The sequence below is a fragment of the Drosophila subobscura genome, chromosome J (genome assembly GCF_008121235.1).
Source record: "Drosophila subobscura isolate 14011-0131.10 chromosome J, UCBerk_Dsub_1.0, whole genome shotgun sequence".
NCBI lineage: Eukaryota > Metazoa > Arthropoda > Insecta > Diptera > Drosophilidae > Drosophila > Drosophila subobscura.
Window position 1 is genome coordinate 1,722,230 of NC_048532.1, and position 20,677 is coordinate 1,742,906.

Genomic DNA, 20,677 nt, shown 5'->3' on the forward strand with positions numbered 1-20,677 from the left:
GCATTTGGAGCCGCTAATGAACCGCATTGGTCCCGGACCGTCCATGAAAAAGAGAGAGAGAGAGAGAAGTCCCACAGTCAAGTAGAGTCGCGACATCGTCTGGGTTCTAGTTTCGGTTTTTGGTTTTGCCATTTTGCTTTTACCTTTGCTGCATATTCAAACGTAACGACTAAGAACGTTTGTTAAACGCTTCATACGTGTCACAACTTTAATACCCGATACTCGAGCAGTCAGTATATTTTTTTCTTCGAATTTTGCATTTAACATATTTCTACCACCTTAATCTACATCACTTCTCCCGCCTTCACGCCTTTAAGCGCGCCTCCCCCAATGACGCACACTGCATGAGGTAGAGGGTGCGAGCGAGAAAGAATGAGCAACAAAAAAGAAGCATAAGCAAAGCTGCTGGACGGGGTGGGGGTGGCCAATGTAAATAAATTTCTTCATTCTGGCTATAATAATGATCCAATCTAATCCTAATTCGATTATTTTATAGATATTCTCTTATCTTCAAAAATGTGTGAAACAGCAGATTTGCGACCTTTTTGGTGACTCTGAGTCTCTGAGAAACAAAATCTCTGAGAACGAGGCGTCGAACAATACGGACAGACAGACAGATACAGACTCGGCTATTTATGCTGATCAAGAATATACTTACATATACGTTGCCTTCTGTGCGTTACAGACAAATACAATATACTCTATTTCCTCTTCAAGTACCGGGTATAAAAATACCGTTTAAAAGTGTAACAATGCTGTTAGCAAATGTGGGCAGGCCGGCGGATTGAATTGCACGGGTCGGGACCAGATAAGGACAGGGAAGTGGGTGAAGTGGGTGATTGGTGGGGGTTCCACGGAGCTGGGATAACGATGTCGCTTCAACAATTGGCGCTTGATTAAAGTGAGATGTTCTTGTGTGCTAGTGTTGGAATATAACCTCCAAAAATTTCAACCGACAAAAGAGATTTTGATGAACCTCCCAGAATAGTGCAAATTCAGCAACGCGCACCAAGTTCTCCGTTTGCCTTGTGGCCGAAAGTGACGCATCGACCGGGAGTAGTCCTACAAAAATGTGTACTCAACGGGTAATGATGGACATTACTTTCCGTATAATTCTTCAAATTTTTTTGAGATTATTCGTTGATGGACCTGTAGAGCGAACTCTCCTGCTTTAAGCAGATCATGTTCGCACTTTCAGATTGGTTTGCTGGTGGGTTCGGAGTTTTCTCCGTTCTTGGATCTACATGCTCACTCTCTTCTTATTATTTGCTTTGTGGCAAAGTTTATTTCATTCGGCCAGCTGTCGCAGGCGTGCTGCCGCCCCCTTCACACTCCGTGACACTGTCTTCGGCTTCACTTACATATTACAAAACTTTTAACTTTTCCCACTTTTGCATTTTCATTTGTTTCGATGCTGCCGACAACGACGCGACAGAAACTCTGTGTCTCTTTCACTCGCAGCGAATGGTTGCTGCTTTAGCATATCACTTCGGTCTTCGCAGTACGGAGGAGTGAGTGCGCTGATGAAATTTCAGTTTGCTTCCTTCCGCTCCGCTCTGCTGCGTTCTCTCCAATACTATTCCCTTATATTTGTTGAACTTCTCTCCCCCCTCGACTCCACCGACTAAAATAACTTCGCCTTTGAACTTTACTCTTTTCTATTCGCAGAGACTATTACTTTCAGCCGGCCAGACGCTTGACTATAAGTATTAGTACTTATAAATATTTCCCCTATTCAAATATTTCTGCAAATCTGTATGTACATACATATGTATGTATGTATGTATTGGCGATCCTTTTCCACAAGCTTCTTAGAGCCACATACAAAAGGGTCAACAAAAAGGTCAGTTCTTTGGCTTTCCTATGGCTAATGACTTCCTTGTCGTTTTGACTTATCAGCAGCAAGTAACAACAGCAAACACTTCAATAATGTTCACCAAACACGCGATGACAGCGCCAACACACCGCTCCACCACCCGCAGAAGACAATCCTGAAGAAGAGGTATATGTACATACATATGTACATACATAGGTAAAAAGCATCAGACAACTTTTTGAGCGGGCGAGACGTCTACAAATCTCGTCAGAGCCACTAGAAGGCTTGTTTCAGCCGCTAACCCACAGCTGGCGCCACAAATGCCTTCTGAGGTAAGCAAAACAGGTTAAGCCAGAAACGCGCGGAGGGGTATTAGTAGATCAATATAAAGTTGGCAGCTTCTGTAGAGAGGGGGAAAGAGGTTCCTAAGTTCGACAGTTCTTTGGGTAGGAGGTGTCAAAAAATGTGGAAAAACAGACTAAAGTCACTAAGCAAACAACTTGTAGAGGCTGCAAATCGACTTCAAACTGGCTGCCTAATCAGTTTAGTGGATTGGCTCCCAGAGAGAGAGAGCTTGGCGTTGGCTCTCTTGAGTATTGAACGCAAAGCGACTCTCGCAAAAACAAAGTTTTTTTCCTCTTCAAGTCTGCATCGAATTTCATGTGTGCGGTGACACATATGTACATACATACATACATGATGGCAATGCGTGTCTCCATTCTCGACTTCATATGCTTTTTAATTTTCAGCGCTTGAGACGTTTTTGACATTTTTGTCTTGCTTCTGAGATCACATACCCTTCCTTCAAACTTGCGACTTTATGAAGCAGCTTGCCCCAAATAAAAATAAATTGATTTTGTGTATCCTCTCTATGCTCATATATTTCTTAAATACATTTAGGACGAAAGGGATAAACGGTTATAAACATCTAAATATGTATACATATAACAACAATTGACTTGGCGTTGCAAATATTTTCCATTAGAGTATTCAGCGTACACTGTGTGAATAAACATAGATAGACACACACGAGACTGCGAAAGCGACTTGAAAAGATAAACAAATAAATTCTTTTTCGGCACAGCTGCCATGTCTCCACTTATAACTCTATGTTTATTCACACAGTGTACGCTGAATACTCTAATGGAAAATATTTGCAACGCCAAGTCAATTGCGTTCAATGTTCAAGAGAGCCAACGCCAAACTCTCTCAGCCGAAGGCTCTCTCACCAAGAGCCGAAGGCAATGGGAGCCAATCCACTATACTTATTAGGCAGCCAGTTTTAGGTCGCTCTGACCACTCTATGAGTTGTTTTCTTAGTGCTAGGATGTATGGGGCAAATATCATCTTCATTTTGCTTTCACTCTTTTTGAATGAAAGCCAGTACATTCATATATATTTACATATGTATGTATATACATATGTACAATGCATGTGCATATTCCATATTGCAAATAAACTTCTCCAGCACAATTTACATATAATTTCAACTCGTATGATTCGTCACCAAGATCGGCATAATCAGCATCTCCAGCTAAAACATCATCAGTTCTATTATCACCAGCTGCATACATATCGTACAAAAAATCACTGTAATACACGTGTACCTGAGCTGCAGCGCGGCGGCAGAGCATTGTCCTATGCACAATAGGCAGGGCCATGCCAAGCCCTGGTCTAAAAAAATTAGATATGACCAGACAGCATATTGAATTCAAAGGGGCTCAAAAGGTAGATGCAGATTATGAAAGATAGGATTTTCCAGCTCAAAATTTGTAAAGTGTGACGTATACCTTGCTTAAATCCCCCAGAACATAGCTTTGTGTCGTACTGTTCCCAAGCTTCATTAAAAGTAGAATTTAGAAAATGCAATTTAAGCCATAAAGTAAATAAATAATCTAAAACTTTAATAAATTAACTATGAATAAAACAGTGTGAATTCGCTTCGGCCGGGGTATGCTTGCCGAGCCGGTACCGCTTATAAAAGTAGGGATGTTACTCCCAGGCCGTCCAAGATGGACTATACATATGTATGTAATTATATGTGAGTATTTATATATGGCTTGTGGAGCCTGCGCTTTGCGTTGCGGCGCTGGGCGTCACAACAGTAAGTATGCCTTCCTAAGATCTATCCAATTTTTCGTCAGCAATAACATGTTTGGATACTTCATAAAATATACCATTCCGGCCCAATGTTGGCTACAGGCAACATTTCGGTAAAGACGACCCAGGATATGTAGAACTCTGAAATTTGTGTTTGTGATTATTTGTGGTCATATTTATTATAATATGGTTTGAAATATTTGTATAACCCACCTACGTTAATTCGTCACCTGCTTACATTTACTGCGAATCAATTACAATAAAATTATGATTTCTGCCGCGAGCGTACGTGAAAAATTGTTGTTGATCGTTTTTCGATTGACATCGCAACGAAAATGTTGAAGTCGCCATAAGCAAAACAAAATTATGTAACTCGCGCCATTTAGTAGTCTAGGTAATAAAGGTCGTGATCTGCAGATTATAAAACTCTATTTTGTTTTATTATCTTTTCCGGAATAAAAAATGGAATTAGCTAGCGATTTCATTAAGTTGTGGGCAGAGGTCTGTGGGGAGAAAATGGCTGGTGGCTGCCACTACAGCATTTGCAACTTTGACATTTCGCCGCATTAGCAAGCGATTGCCGCAGTACGTGACGTCGTGCCTTCGCACTCCTCCAAAGCACGGGTAACCATCATCGCCTCTCAAACCGCACTCCTCCCTTACACTGCTTTTGCCGCTTGGTTTGGTTGGCCTTGGTATGTATGTATTTTTGTTTCATCTTTTCTGCCTGAGTTTTCGGCAGCAGTCTTTTTGTTGCGGGATTTTTTTCTGACGGTAATACATATTTTATTAGACGAGGCGTAAAAAGTGTGCAAAATTTAAGCCAGCGTCAGGATACTAACCATACACTATAGAAGAAGTATATGAAGATAAGACAAATCTAAAATTAATTCTAAACTAATTCCGTAGGGAATGACCATATCTATCAGATCATCGAATTGGTATCATTATTATAGCCAGAATGAAGAAATTAATTTGCAGTGGCTACCCCCACACCGTGCACATCTAGGGGCTCTAGGGGAGGGGGGCGAGCTAACAGAGCGTGTTGGCGTGATAGGTGATGTAGATGTAGATGAGATAAAATGTAAAGATGTCCTACTGTGTACCGGGTATACAAGTTGTAACGCGTAAGCAGCGTCTCCCACGTCCCTTCTCGTTTATTTTGGTAATTTAGCTTGTTTAGCTCTTTTAGTTGTGTTTAGCTCTAATTTTCCTCAGATATTAGCCTAACATCTATATTTTCTGCATGTTCGCGACCGGTTCCGTTAAACGCGCCGTTCGTCATGCGGCTGTGCCCCTCGGTCGGTTGGGCGGGAGGAGGGCTGCGTTCTGCCGGGTTCCGCGCGTAACAGGCTTCGGCTTGGTGTCGCATGGCCCACTTGATAGTGCAGTCATTGCGTATCAACGTCCAGACGTACTATGTATGCAGTATTTAAGTAGATATGTACATATGTATGAATGTTTTCTTTCTTGAATTGCTACCCCCTTAAGTCACAGTTGATTCTTTCCAAGACTTTCTTTCCTCTATTCCAGTTACATGTTTGGAACTTGTACTTTTTTTTTACTTAATGACACATACCTTCCCAAAGACTGTAGCTGCAGCTGTTTAACCAAGTTATTTATGACACTTGGTCACACTTTGTCAAGCTCTCACACTCCCCCACACGAGCAGTCTCTCTTGAGTCCAACCCATCTCAGACCCTCAGACACTTTCCTTTGTTTTTGCAAATTCCTTTTGGCAAAATGAAAATTCCTCTGCTGTAAAAAGGACACTAGTGGACTGGGTGGTGGTGTAGTGAAGGAGTTGTTGTCCCGCCTGGTTGAAAATATTTGTGCACTTGCATTTTATTAAGAATGGGATCGCACCTCGGAGACCTCAAGGGAGGGTGTTGCTAGAGGCTGAAAGAATTTATTATCATTGTCGCCTGGTCAATGCAACTGGCAACCGGCGGGGAGCAGCGAGACTCGGTCTGTCGTGCAACAAATGGCTGAGCATAATTAAAGCCATTTGTTTCGCCCGATATGTGTGTGTGCTTCCAGTTACTTAATGTGTCGTATCGAAACCCGTGAACAAATATGGGTAGGATATGGAAATACCAATACATTTCATGCGAGAAGGACAGAGGGGAATCAATGAAACAAATTCTCGAAACTCATTAGTGCATTTTAAAATTATGTTTAATTGTAATTTATGAGAGCAGAATGCATAATAAATTAAGTGCAAAGGGAAAGATTCCCGGAGAGCTTTGTCATTCAGATTTCCACATCGAACGGAGGAGATCAAACTTTTAGAAGAATGATACCAACAATCGTAAGCCATCTAAATTGGAAACAATTGATAAATAAAACTGTAATATTTACATTTAAGTATGAGTACCTGTCGCTGATTGCAGGGAACCACTTTGAAATAATACACAGGAATTCGATTTAGGGAACATTAATGCTGGAACATGATTCAAGCGGGGAAAATGAACACCTTCAGAACGGGCCTATTGGGTCGCTCGCATTAATTTGATTTAAGCTTCGTTGCTTTTTTTGACATTTTTATTGTTATTGTTTTTTGGTTTCCTCTTTTTTGCTCTTTGCTTTTTTCTCTCGCTGTTCGCTATCGGGCGAAGGCATCCATCGCTTATTGTTGTAACGGTGCCCCTCCATTTTTTTTTTTAGCATTTTCCAACACATTTTATCGTTCGTTTGTTGTTTGGTCGCCTTTGTTTTTGTAACTCCCTCTCGTTTCAGCCTGTTTACGTTTATTTATTTGAAGTCAGCCATTGTTAAATGGAATTTTCATGCCTGGCGTCATATTCCCCATTCCAATACTTTTCATTTTTAAAGGATCAACGGTCGGGGCTGGTTTGCATGTGCTGGCCAAACTTTTTGACATGCGCCTACAAGGTGGGGGCGGCCCAGGCAAACATTTAAATTTTCTGCAGCATGCACTGCTTCCCCTTGTAAACGAATAAAATATGGGTTTGGCCTATGAAACTAATTTACCGAAAGCTGATACATATATGCATAAAAAAAATATATATTTCAATATCTTTCTTTTAAAATGTGATTTTGAATATAAAAGCGATGTCGATTATATTGTGTTTAATTTTTGTGGCTACCGCATCTTTGCAAATATTTGTGTTGAAATTGTTGCTTTTTGGGCAGCTAGCATGTTGAGAGAGGGACCAGCCTCCCAGTGTGTGCGCTAATAGTTTGCATAAACCAACTGCAATATAAGTCCAAACATATTCTAATTAAATAAACTTTGGTGCTTTTATGTGTATTGTTTGCTTAACTAATTGTTGATAAATATTTTTATTTAAATTGCATACAGAATTGAATTGGAAAACTAAATAAAATGTAGTTGTAATATTATTTTGGACAAAAATGTTGATGAAACTTTTGTCGCTCAATGCAAAATTCTTTTTAAAATTTTAGCCCATTTAAACCAGTATTATTATACCCAGTACTCGAAGAGTAAATAAATAAATGTGCGTATCGCACAGAAGGAGACGTTTCCGACCCTATAAAGTATTCTTGATCAGCTTCAATAGCAGAGTCGATATAGCCACGTCTGTCTGCCCGTCTGTCCGTACGTCTGTCCGTACGTCTGTCCGTCCGTCTTGATGAGAGCCTGGATATCAGAGGCTATAAAAGCTACAGAAACCAAATTTGCATCGAGATTGCATCAATATTTCGCCACTCCCCCTTCCGACCCGTTTTTGACGCGTTCCAGCGTCTCATAACGTTCCTTATCGTTATGGTACATGTGTACCATACGTATGTACGTATTTATGTATGTATATAGCAAGTACATTCCCATGTTCTAGCATGCATACACGTAAGTACATCTGTATTGTCAAGATCATGTCCATTTGAGCCACTAGGTCTGACAAACTGTTAGCAGCAGCTGTGTTAGAGAAAACTAAAATTTTGTGACTCGTTTTTATATCACCGACAATTCTTATTTATAATACTTTTCTGATGGAGAAGCAGATAAATGTGATCTACATTCCAAAAAAGCATGCAAAGAAACTAAGTAAATCCTATATTTGCGAATTATACCTTATGGACAGTAATTTCATTAATTAGAGTTCCACCCCCATCGTTTAGGCAATTACTTATTAGATGTAATATTAAGAATATTAGTTAAAAAGATTCATGATTTTGGCATTTTAACTTAGTGTTGTTTCTACATGGCTACGTAACTTTCAGAAGTCACAATGCTTGTCACCGCATGACAGGTTCAGACATGAAATCTATATAAATTTTGTGCAGACTGTACTTCCTTTACGGTTGTCAAACTGCTGGCACTCACTGTGTAATCTGCCGGAGGACGGACTAATGCAAACTTAAATGGCAATTTGTTGGATGCTCTGAACCTTAACCCAGCAATCCACTCCACAGACAGAGAGATTGAAGAAGGGTGAGAGCAGATGTATAATGTTGCTCACACTTGCTTCTGAAAAGAATTCGCAGCTCGGAAAACGGAACTCGGAGCAGGGACGGCGGAACGTGGTCTGAAAGTGGAACTGGCACTGGCACTGGACTCAACTAAAACGCATAAATCTTCGTAAAGTGTCAGTGTCCATATTTTTTGTCTTCCCGTCCTTGTTCCTGTTGCTCCTGCTCTCACTCTCCAACTTGTTGTTTCTGTTTTCTAGTACCCTAGCATAAGGTCCCATGTTTCTGACGAGCTTTTGGCAGGCTTTTTGAGTTTGAATCGTTTGATCGATGACACACTGGGTCCACGCACTGAATTTTTGTATATTGTTCTTGCATTCTCGGTCCTTAACTTTGATCCATCGACCTGCAAGAGAATCAGAAAATTCGGGCTGCCGCGAATATTGGTGCTGTCAGCAGAAGCACGGAATTTGTTCGCTCGTCTCTCTGCCTTGTTTTTTTTGTGTTCGCTGTTTCTGTCCATTGGGGTAATTTGTACGCATTTCTTTTGTCTTTGTTCTCCACTGCTTCGTTTTTTGTTCCAGGCAGAAGCAGACACAAAATGTGTTCTGTTGCTGTCATGGTTGTTGCTGTTTTTCTTTATTATTGTCATTTCATTTGTTTATTCAATTTCCATTCTCGGAGAGTGTGTGAATAACGAGTGGACAAAAGGCGGAAATTAGTTGCAGGCCTCTCACCACGCCCCTGCTCTCATCAACAAAAGTTTACCAGAAATGATTTAAAAAAAAGAGTGTTGCAAGAGTATGGAAAAAAGTGTTGCTAAGCTTCAAGCTCCATGGCACAACTAAAAACAAAAACAATTAGGAACAGGCATGGTGCAATTAGGTGCAGGAGGGGCGGGAAAGTGGGAAGAAGCAGGAAGGAGCCAGAGATGGACAGCAAATAAATGCAAATGAGTTTGGCAGCAGTTAGCTTTTTGTCTGTTTGCACTTGCAAAGCGATTAGCAGTACTGCCGAAAGAGTGTAACTTTTGTAAAGTGGGAAAGCAAAAGTTTTGCCATGGACGGAGTTAAAGAGCGTGCCAAGAGTGGGGGGTGGCTTACAGAGGGTCAGACTATGATAAATGATAAATAAACAAGTGTGCGGTTATTATTCCTCTTCCACTGCACTATGGTGAATTTGACCCCTTTTAGTGGGATTAATTAAAAACTAAAATTATTCAAAATAAATTAAAAAACGAAACTTCGTTTAAATATAATTTTTTTATTATTATTATTTTTTTTTTATCCCACAAATAACGAGAGGGGAGGAATACTTTCTTCATTCTGGCTATAATATTGATCCCATCTAATCTTAATTTGGTGATCTGATAGATATGGTCATTCACTAAGGAATTGCTGTTTTAAAGTCCTCTTATCTTCAAAATTGTGGATACAGCAGATTTAATCAATATCTCAGGAATGGAACTTAGGCTTCGGTTGAGCTTCGATTTTTGTTCAAGGATATGAAGCCAATACGACTACCTCACCCAGAAATCTATGCTTTTTCAAAAATGAAATAATCAGGCTCACAAACGCGTTAAATTAATAAACTGTGTGTTTGGGTATCCTTTTGGTAGGACAACTAATTCAAACAGTTCTTCACTAGAAGCACATTACGTAAATATGAATCCACATGCATATGTATGTAGGCATACTTTTTGGTCAACTTATTAATTAGGAACCCAATAAAGTCATAATTGCGCTAATTGAATTACAATGAAAGAATTCACTTCAGTGAAAAACGGGAGGGAGGCGATGAAGAGGAGATGATCATTATTCCCGAGTTGCAGCCGCCTATGTGGATAATAATTTAGACTCATATGCACATATACATACGTATGTACATACATACATATGTACATATATAGAAATGCATATAGGTAGATAATATATGTACATACATATATAATCGTAGTTTTTCCCCAGAACAAAAGTTTGATTTTAAGTTGGGTGTCGCGGGTATGTGGTGGGTGACTTAATTAGATTAACTCTGCAATATGATGGCCGAAAATCGGGACCCACTGCCGTGCCCCTGCTATAGAGCTGCTGCTGGTGGAATAAGTGCACTAAAAAGGATTAAAATTATGTGTCAGACCACCAGACAGAGACAGACAGCTACTGACAGAGAGAGAGAGAGGGAGAGAGAGAGAGAGAGAGGGAGAGAGAGAGAGAGAGAGAGAGAGAGAGGGAGAGAGAGAGAGAGAGCGATACATGGAGAGGGAGTAAAGGGAAACTTTATTGCCGTTGCCAGGATATTGCGGTTCGCATGGGTGCAAATACGGACAACGAGGGACAACTGTGTAGGTGAGCCTGGAACTGCTGGTCTCATGGCCACTATGGCGACCACAAATTTTTGCTAATTATTTGCAAAATATTGGTAACTTCTGTTTACAAAATTAGTCATATTGCTCTGGGAAATACCGAACGTTGATGCTGTTTCCGACAGCGAAGGCTGTCCTAAATTAGTTTATTAAAATTGCACAAAATATTCTATGAAATTTGAACGAATTTCCTATTTTGGCTTTGTTATTTGCAGTGCGTCGAGTGGAAAATTTCAGCAGCATAAAAACATTTGCGAAAACAAATTGGAACTAATTTGGCGGTAGGATCAATTTGATTGTATGAGGGCTAATCAAGCTGATTTTCTATGGGAAGTAACGACAGACAGGACCGGTCGCATTAATGAGATAGTAAGAACCATGCCGACCCACCAGTGCCAATGGCATTTCCCTGTTTTTAAAGAAAAAGAAAGAAAAAGGCCCCATACAAATTGACATAGGCCAAACCGCAATTTCAACTAGTGGCGTTGTCACCCTCTATTGGCCCTCTGCTGCTCCGCTGCTTTTATTTCCCCACAATTAGAGTTGAAAACTTTGATATAAGTTTCTGTCTCTTTCTGACTCTCCCGTTGTTCCTCTCTCACGCTCTTAAGTCCAATCTTCCTCTTCTAGTGGCTGTCTTGATGTCTCTGTCTCTGCCATCGGCTGTCTGTCAACCACACTGAACCAATTCAGTGCTATTCAAATTGCGCATCCATCTTAATTTATTTCATTTTCCTGTAATTTCCTGAAATTTCTTTCTTTACTGATATTGCATTTATCCCCCCTCCCTTTTATATATACTTTTCTTCACATTTCCCCTTTATTTTTTTTCTATATATCTACCTCAATGGAAGGCACGACTCCTCTTTCTCTCTCGCCTTATTTTGTGGCCGGAAATGGGAAAGTGCGCCAACTGTTCGCTCGAATTGGCAACGCTTACACCTCGTTTCGCCCTTCGTCCCACCATCCAATGCAGTGGCTGCCATCTGCCAGGAACCCACCGCCACCGCCACAGACCCTGCCCAACCTCATTTGTGGGTTTTGCGGCTCTGTGTGGGTTCAGTGCATCTATCGGACGGTGGCAACCTGTAATCGCTCCTTGCGCCACATTTAAAATGTCTCCGGGTGTATTCTCTAAGCGTCTCCCCGCCGCTCCACAGGCCAAGCGCTTCCCCCAGACCCCTCCCTGTACGCACATCTGTCTCTGTGTCCATTCGTTCATGTCTTGTTAGCGTAAATCAAGCGTAACAAAGCGACTGCAACCAAAAAGAAGAAGATGCAGCAGAAAGAGATGAGGAGAAGCCACCGCTGTTGAAGCATGGGTCTCCCTGGATGGGCCATCCACCCCGTTGAAGTCAAATCCCGGGCTTGAAATTTATTACGGCGCTCAAAACGGAAACTCGCTCGCTAAACTGCGCCTCTGGGATTGGGTTACGGATTGCATCTAGCCCGGCGGAACAGACAGACAGCCAGCCAGAATGTCCTTTTGCCGGGACCACGTTGATTAAGCGCCACGCCAAGCCCTTGAATGGCTTTGTAATGCGGTTGGGGATTTTCCAGAGCGCAGCTAAAGAAAACGTTTAAATTGATAAATTCCTGATCTGCAGGAAATAATCCTACTTTGGCTCCCACAGCTTCCTGTGCACCTGTGCTATCGGGAAGCGTGGTGTGGTCAGGCCTCTGCTAAAAGGCTGGCAATGCTGGTTTGCAATTGTGGGATGGCGAAACACCGTCAAGGGCTGTTGGGGATCTCTTTTGATTGCCAATCGAATATGTGGTAGATACTGCTAAACATTCTACGAATATACCTAGCAACACAGCTCTGCAAAACGGAGCTTCTTAAGTTGCCCCCAAGCCTACTTAACTCTGCTCTCCACCATAACCAATTTCGTGCCACAGTCGTGTAAACAAGGTGCCGAACATCAGAGACCCACCAACCCCGCCACCTCAAGTTGCAGTCCGGGCCGCATAAATCTCAATGAAGGAGCACAAATGCAAATCAGCCTGAAATGTTGAGCACACAGGGCGGGCTCAAAGCGTCATTCGGGGATATGTAGGCCAATTTCGCTGGCCAATTAGTGGAGCGAGGCCTCTTTGGACACTACTAATAGACATTAACAGAAGCCAAGGCCGGGAACAATGCCATGGCTGAATGCAGATGCGGAGTCGGTACATGAAAATGAGAGGACAAATGGAATTTATTGATTTCTCTTCCCATTCAATTATCTCTTGGACTATTGATATAATAGGCGCTCTCACTCATTGCATTTTCCAGCAGGGCAAAAGTCTTGCAGTTTCTGCTCTCAACACCCTCTTTTCTCTCGCACCTTTTTTAATTTGCTGGTTTCATGGAGCTTACTAAGAATTAATTTCTGAACATCTTTGTCCAAGTTTCTTCCACAGTAATTTTTATTCCCGGAACTCGAAGAGTAAATAGGGTATATTGTATTTGTGGTCGGAAGGAAACGTTTCCGACCCTATAAAGTATATATGTATATTCTTGATAGGCATCAGCAGCCGAGTAGATATAGACAGGTCTGTCCGTCTGTCTCACAGCGTTCCTCCTCGTTCAATCAGCATTCTAAGTCTGTTCTATACGCCTGCCTTCACTTATCGCCACAAGAACTCACAGAAATTGTATGACTGTTGTCCGTTTTGCCAAGTGGTTTCTGGGGTCATAATAATTAAATATCATTCACACGCACTGGTTAACAATTTGCAAGAGCTTTCAAAATAGTACATTTATCCACATACAAACATGTATAACTTGTACGGTGCGTGTCGAAAGTGTAATAACGCTGCGGCATTCAAGGGCCGTGCACATAAATTGTATGAATCGATATAAGACTCAATAAGAGACTGAACGTATGTACATACATAAGGTGTGCGAAAGAAGTCACCTTACAATGCTTATGACCTGCTGTCAAATCTTCTACGTTGGGTTTAGTCTATTGTTTTTTGGGCAGAGATTCGTGCAATATATTCAACTTAATGGCAACAACAAAATTCAAAAGAAAATCCAATTTGGTTCCGTTATAATTTCTAAAAAGCTCGCGCCCCTCGTAATGCAGAGCGAAATAATTGACCTTACATCAGTAGTCGATGGCATCTTAAAAGTGCATCAGAGCTCCAAATTGATTAAAATGTTTTTCATTGTAGCTTAAATCAACATTTCAACTAAGTTTATTGTTCTAATGAGCTGTTTTATATTTAAAATTAGTTTATTTTCGATAGAGTGCCTCAAAGCCGCTATATGTCTAATGAAGTGCGTGAAAAAATGTCAACTTATAGCGAAAAGGGGATTCCACTACAGCAATTTGCTAGAAAAGTTAACAAAAGCTATTTTGCAATCCGAAAATTGGTAAAAGATCCTGAAAATCACGGGAAAAAACCTTGCTCGGGCCGCCCACCATTACTGCAAGAGCGTTATTAGCGCCGTATAAAAAGCCCAGAAATTAAATAAAACCTTAGCGCAGACCAAATTTGTCACGAACTTGCTCTCTCCGTATCAAAGTATCGAGTGCAACAACTTTTGAAAGCAAATCAAAACATTTCACAATACAAAAATCTTGTCAAATGTCAGTTACTTCCTAGACATAAAGTTGCAAATTTTGAATTTTCAAAAATCATAAGTTTAGGGTTTTGAAGTGGCCAAATATCATCTTCAGTGATTAGAAAAAATCGAATTTAGAGGGTTCAGATGGGTATCGGTATTACTATAGGGATATACAGGCTCCAAAACATATGAAAATGTCTCGAAGTTTCCAAGGAGGGTCCTTATAGTGTGGCCTGTATTTGGTATTGCTAAAAAGTGTGTAATATGTTTTGTTACTCACAAAATAAGCTCGGAAACATATGTTCAACCATTGGACGAAGATCTTCTTAAATTTTGGGGAACGCATTATAAAGATTCCTAGACATTTCAACAGGATAATGACGCGATTCATGTGTTTATGTACAGAAAACCATTTTTTGAAGAGAGAAAAGTTCAGATTTTGAAGTGGCCAGCCGTTGTTCCTGATTTTAAGCCAATTGAATACCTTTGGTACATAATTTCTATCAAAGTGCAAATGCACGGAAGACACTCTTCCACATTAAAAGAGTTAAAAAAGGATATTGTCAAGGAATGGTCGAATTTGGATACATGCTTACATCTAGGAATGATATATTGAATGCCACGACGCATAACATAAATTTTAAATAGCAAAGGAGTTCATATTTAAGCAATTAAATACAATTTACGAATTTTAAACTTGAGTTAATTTAAGAAACTTAAGTTCCTTTGAAATTATAAGTTCACTTCGCTCACTTCGCTCTGGAAAATATTTATTTAATTCTCAAAAAACCTTCCAAGAGTATAAAAAAGTTTTGTTGGCATTTTTTGAATTGTTATTTTGTTGACTTTAAAGCAAAATTAAAAAAAGAAAAAAATTGGAAAATTTGAAAATTTAACAAAGGTTTTTATGTTTGTAAGGTGACTTATTGCGCACACCTTACATATGTATATATGTATTTACTTAATCGATTGACTGCTGATAATTTTAAATAAACTGCATGTCGTAGAATAGCTTACAGCAACGGTACGCACTGTCTGCTTAAACACTTCTGTGCATGCGGATAACACCACTCCACTATGGGTAAAAAGCCCTTTTTTTTGGCATTAACCAAACCAAAAGAGCTAGAGCTCTAAAAATTGGCATGAATGTTCGTTAGACTAAAGTAGAATTTCGGAAAAAAAATTTGAACCCCGCCTACCTCCCGCCCCCATACAAACTGGAACCCATTTACGTCGAATTAAGTATAAAAAAAGTTATTCAAAAGATTAATTATGATAAAAGATCCTTTAAAAAGTATATTTGATTGACTGATTGAATGATTGTTTGGTTAAAAGTAATTTGATTTTAATCGCTCCAACGTACAAATGAATTTCGCTTAGTACTTGTTTAACTAAGCAATAAATTGGATCATTTTCGTTTGAATTGTAATAGTTTCATCTTTAGTTAGTCAGTTTTTGTCAATACTCTTTAAATTACAACATTTTATTGCGTCTGCTTCACGATTGTTGTTGGTCCAGACCTTCAGCAGCGGCTTCATGAGTAAACTCATAAGCATCTGCAAAATTTAAAATTTTTCGAAAAGGGGCCAAAACGTGCAAAAAGCATTAACACCAAGTGATTCTATAATATTTGGTTAATAACAAGTAACTTGAACTTCTGTGCAGTGGTGTGCTGTGCAAAAGTAATATTCCACAGAAAATACGTGCAATTGTTAGTACCAAGCTAAAAAGACACGAACAAAACATTGGACAATTAAATAACTACACACAATCATACAAAAACATGTACTAACAATTAATTTAAATACCTTGACCTATTATTTCCATATTTTTACTTGTATATAAACTTTGTAATCGAGCTACAATTACAGCTACAAGTTGCTCAATTTTTCCCGCACTTTTTCACAAGTCAAAGCATCTCCAAATCAGCCGACTTTGAAAGCGCGCAAAAAACATATGGTACTAGGTAAAAATCTTCTAAAACCAGTTTTGTTCTATCTGGCCTCTGCCGTGAGTCTGCAGTGTGTGGGTCTAGGCAAGGGGGACAAGCTAAAGGAGCGTGTTGGTGTGAGAAGTGTTGTAGATGTAGATGACAGATGAAGAAAAAATGTACAATTTGACAAAAAACCGCTAAGGTACAGATGTAGTACTGAGTGCCGGGTACAAAAGTTGTGACGCGTAAGAAGCGTCTCACACGTCCCTTCTCGTTAAAGTTTTTAAAACGTTTTTTTTTGGCTTGTGTTTTTTTAGAGACAGCGGTTTGTTTTTTCACCTTACTTAAGTATTTTAGATCGGGATGTAAAGAACATTACCATTCTGAAAAGCTAATTGGTGCAGCTAAAAGTTTAACCCAAACACTTTGTGGTTTAGGTGTACCGTCTGGGAAATATTCAGTTTGAAATGCTAAAATTGGTCGACAAACCCGACAAACCCAGAAATACTCTGCCAGTTGTGCGCGCAACACTCCAAAAGGTACTATTTTTTCATTTTTATAGGGTTGGTTGACCAATTTTAGCTCAGCCTTCTCTCCATAGATTCTGATGAGCTATACCTTAAGCGATGCCAAATTAACGCACTTGTAAACAAAGAAGTAAACGACTCAGGATATAATTTTTTTTCCAATTTTTCTGAGTTTTTAAAGTCAAAACTATAAGCTTTTTAGAATGACATAGTTCATTACATCCAGATGTAAGGTAGTTAAGTTATGTGAAAAAGGTTTACAAAAAATACCACTTCTTTTTAAATCTTTAAAAACAAGTTCTGACCATTCAGACCATTTCTTGGCCCCATATCTTACAGAAAAAGTTGGTTTGGTTACTTGAGGGAAAATCGTGCCGGGAAGTGTAATCTATGTATTTATGCATGTACATTCATATGTATATACATAAGTACATATGTACATATGTATCTACGAACATAACAAAGTATAATAAACAGAATTGGCTCGCTTACGCAACAACACGCATTCAGACAAGTGACAAAAAATTCAACAAAAGCAACAACAAAATCGGTTTCGCTGCAGCTCAGCATCGGCAGCACCAGAAACAATAGTTGCAGTCTGTGTCAGTGTATATACGTTTATGTACGTACATACATATGTATGTGTGTAACTCTGTTTGGGGTCTGCTGTGTCATTAAATTTATAGACTCCTCCGTTGGCCTGGGGCCCTGACTTTCTTTATGCTTAAATCTCTCACTTTCGTCATTTCCATGCAACACGGAGCAGCAAAATGCATTAAGACGAGAATTTTCGATATCTGACCCAGTCAACTCTCAATTGTCAGATGTTCCCGAAACATTCATCAATCAATTTATACAGGCAGCGTATTGAATAAAATATATTTTATGTATATAATTCCCAGCCGATTTAAAAAACTTCGAACGCAAAAAATTACTTGAATTGCTTTGTTTGCACCATTAATCTATGGCCCAACCAAATATTCCGTTGCGCCTTTTCATCTGATATATGTGGCATACTTAACGTTATCGAATCTCTCGCAGTCCCCGCATGCCGCAATAACTTAGAAAATTCGAGTGAAAAGCGCATGCAAATAATTTAGCCCGCATCGAATGCAATGATCGAAATTTAATTAGCTGTCAACGCTTGCAGAGCGAGTACATCGTTTGGTATGCGTATGCGTGATTTATGGCCAGCTATCAGTGCCAAGTTACCGGGGAGCTGGCCGGCGATAAGCGGAAAGACAGAAAGAGATTCATATAGATACGAAACGATGGATCAGGAATTCGCAAAAAACTATTGATTACAGATGCAATATCAAAAGTTCTGAGATCCTGCCCAATTTAAATCACAACTTTAATGGATAGTAACATTAACATTACCATTTGCATAACAGGTTGTCTCTTATACCTGCCATACCGCATTTTTAGTTTTCTTTTATCTTCAAAATCGAGGATGCAGCAGATTTTCGCCTTTTGCGGGGGCGGATGGCGGATGAAATACACTTGAAACAGTGTGAGCATGCAGCCATCTGGATGCAAAATTTGGTGGCTCTAGCTTTAATAGTCTCTGAAATCCAGGCGCTCAACAAGTCGGATGGACAGACTTTTCCCCACAAATACAGTATTCCCTATTTACTCTTCGAGTACCGGGTATAATTAACTGATAACAGAGACGGATTCTGCTTGGCTGAACTCGAATTAGATTGTCAGATAACGATGATTTATGCCTGTATATACATATGTACATACAAATGCATGTACTTGCTTATGATTGTGATAGGATGCGAAAGCATTCTGTGGCACGAAAAGCAGAGAGCGGTGGCAGCGCTACCTTAATGCATTTCCGTCTATGGCTGCATGTGAGTAATATTTTAATGAAGACACGATGGCTCCGAGGCGAGGCGAGCCGAGCCGAGCACGCAACGGAACAGGAGACGCTCGACAGGCCGCGGAATTCCTCTGCCTTGCCAGGCACTTTATCAACTTCCGGCATGTGAGCGCTAACAACGAGGACACCGGAGGGGCACGCGGCAAGGGAGAGGGCGGTGTGAGCGCAAATCAAGCGCAGCCTCATCTCTCAGGAAAACTTTCCCTGTTCAAGGGGAGGAGTGGTAGAATTTTCGTAAAGTTGCCACATTGCAATGCGGCATGGGACGTGCAGAATGCCTGTATCCCCTTCTGCCTCCATTATTTGAATATTTTAGGAAGTGATTGCACAAATGCATAATTTAATGACAAGTGATAGAGATTGATTGGGCGGCGCGGCGTGTAGAAAAGCGTCCAAAGGACTGATGACGCAGATTTCCATGTTGCCATTTTCATAAACGCTTCTAATGAACAGATTTAGCTTCTGTGCGATAACAAACACAACACGTATTCAACAACGAAATGGAGGTGGATATGGAAGATTACGTAGAGTACATCAAAATGAAAAAGCTCAGCAATTATAATTCATTTAATTTGTTGACTACACTTTGGAGGAGAAAACTTTTCAAGAGACTTGAAATATTCAAAGCCCAGGTAACTGTCAAAGAGATACACAGTGAATCTTCAAGAAATATACTATCTAAATTTGCATTCATAAACTTCTATACACAGAACTCTTTTTCATAAAACGATTTCCCCGTCTAGCTTAGCACCATTTTGTCTCATCTTTGGGTGATAAGCCAGCAGCCAACAAATAAGTTTACCCAGCATTGCCACAGCATACCAAATGGCAAACAAATATCAATCAAAATAAACTTAACTAGCCCCGACGCCCCCAATGCCAATCTATGGAGAGAACTTCTTCCAATTGAAGCTCCTAACAGCAAGCGAATTTTCGAGTACATAAAGCACACTTGTATGTTTGTTGTTGTGTGCGGGGTACTCTTCCGCTCACTCAGCTCATTCCCCTCACTCGTTTTATACAGCTGCTGTGAATATTTCGTTTTAAATTGAAAGCTATTTATATATCAGTCGAAATTGAACATTGTGAAGGGGAAGAGTTGGGATAAGTTTCGATGAACGCCTGTCACGCCAACGATTCATCATCGCCATCGCCATCGTACAATCGTAACCATCATACCCATTCGAAAGATGCAAAGTGTCTGGGAAAGTGATGGACTAACTGCTGGATTGAGTTGGTCACAATAAAACCGATTGAATTTGATTATGATGAACTCTCTTCAGCCGAAAGCTGAATTTTTCTGATTGGTTACCATATCGAGGCAAATACATTTCTAGATTAAATTATTGCCACAAACTTACCCTGCAAAATTAAGAAAATTTTAGAAAGTGTAATGAGGTTTATCCGTAAGTTGCTTAGGAAGTAAGTTATTTCTGCAGCTTCAGTGTCAGTGTCAGTGCATTCCGCAAATCAGTTATTCTGTAGCCCATCTCTGGCATCGAATCCTGTGACAGGAGACTACTTACGACGACATTCATTTGAGTGCCGTGAAGACTATTCTAAAGATATTTGGAGCACATTGAAGTACAAAAAAATGTGAGACTGCTGTCATTCCTGGTTCCATCCCCCTTCGTTCAATACACGCCACACTCTCTTTGTATGGCTGTCTCGCATATCAAAGGACCAAATTGCAAAGCATTTGCTCAACAGGATGGAGGGGGGAGGGGTGCTGGTTCTGGGAGAGGTGGCAAGTGAATGGTGAGTAAAGAAGCTTTGGTTTCTTGGTACGAGGACGAGTATGTGTGCGAAATTGTCACTTGAAAATCGACATAGCGGCATGGCTGGAGGGACGATGGTGTGGTGTGGTGCGGCTTCGTTTGGTGACATATTTAATTTGTAAGCCCTGTATGCAGGAGAGGCATTCACACGGACCCCAAAGATAGCGCAAGGCCAAGCATCTCTCCCTTTAAACCACTCTGCTAACATTGAGAGAGAGACAGTTTCGGGTTCGGCTGGGAGTTTACCATCGCTCTCTCTTGATCGGTGGCTCTCCAAAAGAGTACAACTTGGCGCAATGCACTGTTAGTGTTTTCACAAACT